Raw genomic sequence first — 7,755 nt, forward strand, 5'->3', positions numbered from 1 at the left:
AATGTAATCATCAGGTTTTAGCCAGGTTTCTGTCAAGCAGAGCACATCTATATTATGATCAGTTATCATATTATTTACAAAAAGTGTTTTCGTAGAAATGGATCTGATATTCAATAAGCCAATCTTTATCATTTGTTTATCCATATTGCATTTGTTTTTTATTTGTTGAACCTCAATTAAATTGTTAACCTTAACTTGGTTTGGACGTTTTTTGTATTTTCTAGTTCGTGGAACAGACACAGTCTCTATAGTGTGATATCTAGGTGAAAGAGTCTCTATGTGCTGAGAATTAACTGACCTCTGTGACGGGAGGCAGCTAGCAGACGGTCGGTTTAGCCAGTCTGTCTGCTTCCTGACCTGGGCCCCAGTTAGTCAAGTATAAACACTAAGACTATTTGCCATATTTCTAGACAGAAGAGTGGTGCCACCCCAGGAGGGATGAAGACCATCTCTTTTAAACAGGTCAGGTCTGCCCCAAAAGCTCGTCCAGTTGTCTATATAACCTATGTTATTCTGTGGGCACCACTTAGACATCCAGCCATTGAGTGATGACAATCTGCTATGCATCTCGTCACCACGGTAAGCAGGGAGGGGACCAGAGCATATTACAGTGTCTGACATCGTGCTTGCAAGTTCACACACCTCTTTAAAGTTATTTTTAGTGATCTCCGACTGGCGAAGTCGAACATCATTAGCGCCGGCATGAATAACAATCTTACTGTATTTACGTTTAGCATTAGCCAGCACTTTTAAATTTGCCAAGATGTCAGGCGCTCTGGCTCCCGGTAAACATTTGACTATGGTGGCTGGTGTCTCTATATTCACGTTCCGTACAATAGAATCGCCAATAACTAGAGCACTTTCATCAGGTTTCTCAGTGGGTGCATCACTGAGTGGGGAGAACCTGTTTAATGTTTTGATCGGAACAGAAGAGCGGTGTTTTGACCCACGACTACGCTGCCTCACCGTCACCCAGTTGCCCTGCTGCAGGGGCTCTGCTGGAACCGGACAATGTACAGGAATCCCTGAGCTAGACGCATCCAAAGCCATATCTAGAGCCCTAACATTCTTACTGTCCTCAATTAAAGTTTGGATGCGTGTCTCTAATTCTGAAATCTTCTCTGTCAGCCTAACTGTTTCCCTGCATTTATCACATGTGAATCCCTCATCAGCGACAGAGATAGAGATAGACGCACAATGGCTGATCTTGCGCTTTTAGAAGATGTGGCAAATGGAAGAATTCGGAGTGAACGCATCTTTAGACAGCAAGAAGACTTGCTGGCAAACGAGGACGAGTGGCTTATGAGCTGGTTCCGACTTCCTCGAGCCGTCCTGTTGGACCTCTGCGGGCTTTTGGGCCCGGTGTTACAGAGGAGCACTCGGAGGAACCACGCCGTGCCAGTCCCACTTCAAGTCCTAACAACACTAGGATTCCTGGCGACTGGCACTTTTCAGAGGGAATTGGCTGACAGGTCAGGAATATCTCAGCCGACCCTTAGCCGGGTAATGCCAGACGTGTTAAAAGGCATAATAGCTTTGTCCCATGATTCCATTAAGTTTCCATACACGGCGGGTGAACAGGCAAACAAGAAAGCTCAATTTGCAGCTATGTATGGTTTCCCAAATGTCATCGGTGCTATTGACCGCACTCATGTTGCCATAAGGGCACCGAACGTTAATTAAAATACTTTCATTAATAGAATGGCTTCTAGGTACGTTTGATTATAGACATTCACATTTTAATGTACTTCAATGTCTTAACCCTTTCACTATCCTTGCAGGGGACAGTGGATATCCCCTCAAACAGTGGCTGCTTACGCCTTTCCTCAACCCACATAGTGCAGAGGAAAGGCACTACAACATGTGCCACAGTCGAGCTCGCGCTATAGTGGAGCGCACCATCGGCCTGTTTAAGGGCAGATGGCGCTGCCTCGACTGCACTGGAGGGAGGTTATTGTACACGCCTGAAAAGGTGTGCCAAATCGTGCTGGCATGTGCTGTGCTACACAATGTGGCACAGCTTAAAAACGTGCCTCTACCCCCTGGCGCCGATTGCTGTGTTGGCCCCGACCCTGAACCCCATCCCCACGCATTTGAGCCAAATGCTGCTGCTGTGCGCCAGCGTTTGGAAGTGATGCGTCGCTTGTAAAGAACAACAAAAGGTGTGGAAAATGTTATTTATTCAAGAATTCCCTCATCGTGCAGTTTATTTCAGTCAGGCCAGTCTTGATTTCACCCAACTCCTTGGCCACCCCTCTGATTGAACTAATGACTTCCCTCTGCATTTCAAGGACTGCATCGGTGAGGACACGTCCACTGCTGGAGGGTTGAGAGCCGCGTGCCGTGGAGACGCTGGGTCCAGACGGCTGCTCAGCTGCAGCATCGTAACCACTGGCCCCGCTGGAACACCCAGCAACTGAAATAAAATTGTTCTATATTAATAAACTGTAATTGTGTAGCCTGCATACATGTGACTTGACTGCATTCATTTTACTTATTTCTCTTACCTGTGTCACCCGGTGCATCTGGCGCGTCAGTGTCCCCCTCCGCCTCAGTCACCACTCCACTTAATAGGGATTCCCCAATAATTGCCGCCAGTCTCTCATCAAGAGGGGTCAGCTCCGGTGTCCCCTTTCCGCCTACCCGTGGCAGACACACTCTGGCGATGGAGCGCAAGATTTTTTTTTGCCTCGACTTTGATGTCCGACCATTTCTTTTTTATTTCGGCCACAGTCCGAGGTTGTGAGGCTACAGCATTTACAGCGTCTGCCACCGTTTGCCACTCAAGTGCCTTTTTGGCATTAGTAATGCCCACACTGTGCCCTCCAAACAACATTTTTCTCCTCTTTTCCACCTCGCCAACGATAACTTCTACTTCACATTGAGTGAAGTTACGTTTTTTTGATTTCCTCTCTGTGTTTGCCATGATTTCGCAATCAATGAATATTAACTTGTGGGCGTTTCACGGACTATTTATGGGCAACTATGGGCGTGTCATTAAGCCGCAAAAGCTGCGCTACATTTAGAATTGATTGTGATTTATTAAGGGAAAAATCCGTAGGACGTGCGTGCGCACGGTTTTATAAATCCGAATATTTCTGTGCGTACGCACGTCCTATGTTTCATCCGTACGCCACTTCTGACGCAAATCCTACGCAAAGTTTTATAAATGAGGCCCCAGGTCTAGGAGGACAGACAGATAGTGTGAATGTATATATACTGCTTTTGAACAGCATAAGAATACCTGCAGGTATGGCCTTAGTAAGCACCTTGAATTCTATTAATGTAATAGGTATTTTGTATCTTGAAATAAAGTCTGCAAGTGAAAATAAATTCCCTTCATTATTAAATAGCTGATTCACTAACAACAATCCAATACTAAACCAATTATGAAAAAATAAAGACTTCTTTATATTCAAAATATTAGCATTGTTCCAAATAAAAAAACTATGAGGGGAGAAATTGTGTTTATAGATAAGATTCCAGGTAGCAAGTACTTGTTGATAAAATTTAGAAAGTTTGACTGAAAGTTTTTCAATTTTATAATTACACATCAAAAGAAATTCTAAGCCACCCACATGAGAAAATATAAACCGAGGAATTATATTCCAAATAAATGAAGAGTTTTTAAGATATTGTCTTATCCAATTTATTTTAAAGTTACTGTTTAGAGAGCTAAAATCAATAAAATTCAACCCACCTTTATCATGTGTATTAAGTATTACTGATTTTTTAATATAATGTATTTTGTTTTTCCACAGGAATTTTGTCAACATACTGTCAATTAGTTTACATGTGTGTTTGTCAACAGAGATTGATTTGAGTGGCATACGATAAACGAGAAATGCCCTCTGCTTTAGTAAGTAGAACTCTGCCTTTGTGTGATAAATCTCTTTGCAACCAATGGTTCAATACCTTACGTGTCTTTTCAATAATTGGAAGAAAATTGAAAGGGCATCTAATTTTATCATCTTTGATTATTTTAACTCCCAAATAAGTAACACTCTCTCTCACAGGAATATTACAAATTAAAGATTCCAAACAATGACCAACTGGTAGTAACTCACATTTGTTAATGTTAAGCGAAGGCCAGAGGCTTTGGAAAGGGGCTCAAGAGTCTCTAATGCTACCGCAACCTGAGAGGCATCCTTCAAAAACAAAACGGTATCATCCGCTAATTGACTTATTACCACTTCAGTGTCATCAACAGTTATTCCTTTTAAAGGGCTTTCTCTGATATGCAAATTTAGAAGTTCGGTAGCTATCAGAAACAGATAAGGGGAGATTGGGCATCCCTGCCTGACTCCACGAATCAGGGTAAATCTAGGAGAGGTTCCACTGCTGAGTTTGATAGAGCTATTGCAATTTGTATAGAGCATTTTAATACATCTACAAAAGAAGTCACCAAATCCCACCTTACGAAGAGTCTGGAGCAAAAATTCATGCTCCAGGCAATCAAAAGATTTATAATAGTCTAAGAAGAGAATAAGAGTATCATTAGAGAGAAATTCAGTGTAATCTAGAATGTCTAAAACCAGACGTATATTATTAAAGATGTGTCTTTTTTGTAGAAAGCCAGATTGACATTCATCAATTAAACTATTTAAAATACATTTTAATCTTTTTGATAAAACCAAAGCAATAATTTTATAATCGTTATTTAGCAACGTAATTGGCCACCAATTATCAATTAACAAGGGATCTTTATTTGGTTTTGAAATTAAAGTTATAAGTCCTTGACACAAAGTCGGAGGAAGCAGGGCTCTTTCTATACTCTCTTTGAAAACTTTGAGCAAAAAAGGGGATAAAAGTTTTGTTACATTTTGCTGTATTTGACTGAGCAGTAGTTTGGGTGGTTCGCCAATGTACTAGATTTCTCTAATACATAAAATAAGTAAGCTTGACCAAAGTTCTTGTGGGGAGAAGAATTTATGAAAGGTAGCAGTGTAGCAGTTCTTCAGCAGTGATGTTAGCATGTCATCCTTCAAACAGTCTTAACCCAAAGTACTGTTTGTGAGAACAGACCTTTATACCTGTTAACAAATGTGCTATAAACAATACGATAACACCCCATGGAGAGACAATGATAGTGAAACCTTTTGATGACTTGAAAGGATCTCCCATGGAGAGCCCATTCATTGACCTGATGTTGACCTAAGAGGCTGATTATATGGGCCAGTTGTTTCACACTGTTGTGAACAGAGTACAGTTGCCTACAGTTGATTCCAAATACATTCAACCAAAGTTAATTAAAAACAAATAATCTTTCAATCCCCCCTTTGATCATTTTTGATCACACATAATAGAAAGATCATACAAAACAGTTATAATTTTAGTAGTCATGTACACGTGCTGTATACAGGTTCCTTCTTGCAATACTTTTCAATAATCATGAATACAGAATGCTGCATACAGGCTCCATTACTTAAGATGACAGAATAAGAGTTCATGGTGAGGTTTGCATTATCTTGAATGCCTAAGTTCTTTTTTTATTTTAATGTTGCGATCTTGTGGAAGTGACGGCTGTTGTTGTGTTCTGTGGATGTTAAGGCATGTTTATCTAGGTGGCCAGTGCAGTTTGGTCCAAGCGTTGGATGTCTTTGCTCATCCTCTGAAACGCTGGGACACCTACAATCACACCAGAGAAAAGGGAAACAAATCTTTCCAAAGAAATAGTTTAAACAAAATATGCCTAATAACCAATAAAACTGTCCCTATTTAATGTTGGCAGGACACTACAGTGTTTATCAGTGGTGAAATGTTCATGTCTTCATCCTCAGGCGACAAGCTAGAGCCTAAAAACCCTAGTCCCACCATATCTGGACTCTGAAAAACACTACTGCCATCTATCCCTCATCTCTAGGCAAATTCACATCAATCCACTCATTGTTTCCCTGTGCCTTAACTGCTGTGTCAGTTACTAAAAGATCCTCAATTGGTCTTTCCCATCTGTATTCTTGTTGCGACACATCAGTTTTTTTTATCTTTACCCATTTGTTGGGCACTATACCATGGCTCCCTTTTGGAGGTGCCAAACGTGATTCTTGGCATTGTGTACTGCCAGACTGAGTCTTCCATCAGTTTGGACAAGGCTGTCAGATGTTAGATTTTCAGTGGACATGGGCCGGCCTGTGACATTTTCCTCGTGGTTTTCCTTAAGGCATCGGTTGTCATCATGTTTTTTTTACATCTTCCATTAACAATGATGATTGTTTCCTGGCCAATTCAATTTGAATCTGTTTACTTTGTAGAACAGTTTGTAAGTCTTGATGAAGTTGTCTTAATGCCGCTGCATGTTCACCTCTCTCCTTTACGGCTTGTTTAGCAGCACTGTCTACTAGGACATCCTCTTTGGCTTCAGTTGTTGAGGTTTCATGGAGTCCATCAGCTTTTGGATAAGATGTCACTAGCTGGTGCTGCAGAGAGAGGTTCTTCAGTTTCCCTGTGGCTCCACAGCATTTAGCAGAGTCTGTTTTTGTTTGGCTGTCAGCTGCTGAAACCTCTTCAACAGGTTGTCATCATCACTTTGATGTCTCAAACTCAGCTTACAATCACGAATCCAGTGTCCATCCTCATTGCAATTTCTACATCTTCCCTGAGTTTTCTCTCTTGAGTGTCTCTGATATTCACTCATTATCCTGTTGTTGTATGACAAGGTTTTGGATTGTAAAACTCTGAGATCGACTTCCTATGTTCTTTCAATATTTGCTGACCATTCTACAATCTGCATAAATGTTGTTCCAGTGCTGTTCCAGTCATCATACCTGATTTTAAGAGTTTTAGAAACCTCAGGTGTCAGTCCATTCACAAATGTGGTTTTAAGAGGCATGCTAGTGTCTTCACAGAGTTCTTCAATGTTCCATCCAAGTTTGTCTGAAGCGTTCTTCAAACTCTGCAACACTTTCTCCTGTCTTCTGCACACAAGAGGTAATTTTAGCCCAATTAACCTCTGCAGGTTTCATTTCAAATAAGAAGGTTTGAATCGCTTCCCATCTAGCTTCAATGTTTTCTTGAGATTCACCAATCCTTCTTTCAACACATTCTGTAAGTCGTTGTTGGTCATTGTCTCTTAAGTTCACATTAGCAATCATCAATCACTGTCCAGTGGATGTAAATTGTAGATTTTCTGCAAGCGTTGAAGAAATTGCCATACTTTCCGTGGTTGCTTGTACACATCTGGCAATTCTTTTGACCATTTGTCAACTTGCTCTGGAGTAGCTGGCTGGTATGTTCTGTATGGAACATATTTCTTTATTACCTTTTTACTGTGCGAGTTCGTCGTTCACCATCTTCCTCATACTCCTCTTCATTTTCAGTTTCAACTTCAGTTCTTCTGTTCTTAATAATTACAGGAGCAAGTCTAACCTTCAGTTTGTCCTTTGTAATTTCAGTATGTGTGTTGATATCTGCATCACTGTTATCAGAGCTGCTTGAAGCTTTTGATTCCAGTCGTTTGGAGAGCAAAGTTAACAACTTGTCATTCTGATGTAACAGTCTTTCTTTGTCCTTCTTTACAGTCTGTAATTGTTCAGCCAGTGCTCGAACCTTTGCTTTCTCTGCTTTGTTCTTATGTTGTAATTTGTCAATTTCACATCTCTGTAGATGCTGTTGAATTTGTTTGAGCAAAATTACAGACAAGCCATCTCTGTTGGTGTTCGTCCTTAAGCGCTGCACCTTTCCATAAGCCCTTTTAATGTCCGGCAAAGCCCATAGTCCACTCTCTGAGTACTTGATGCTGTACTTCTGGCAGATGTC

At 41.0% G+C, this 7,755-nt stretch overlaps 1 long non-coding RNA gene across 1 annotated transcript; it reads left to right on the forward strand.

Moving 5' to 3' along the window:
• The first annotated feature begins 1,088 nt into the window (after positions 1-1,088).
• LOC113117595 (uncharacterized) lies at positions 1,089-5,316 on the forward strand. Its single transcript, XR_003294186.1, has 2 exons — positions 1,089-2,162; positions 2,292-5,316. It is a non-coding gene; the product is annotated as an uncharacterized LOC113117595 (long non-coding RNA).
• Positions 5,317-7,755: the final 2,439 nt, after the last annotated feature.

Source organism: Carassius auratus, chromosome 17, assembly GCF_003368295.1.
Source record: "Carassius auratus strain Wakin chromosome 17, ASM336829v1, whole genome shotgun sequence".
Taxonomy (NCBI): Eukaryota; Metazoa; Chordata; class Actinopteri; order Cypriniformes; family Cyprinidae; genus Carassius; species Carassius auratus.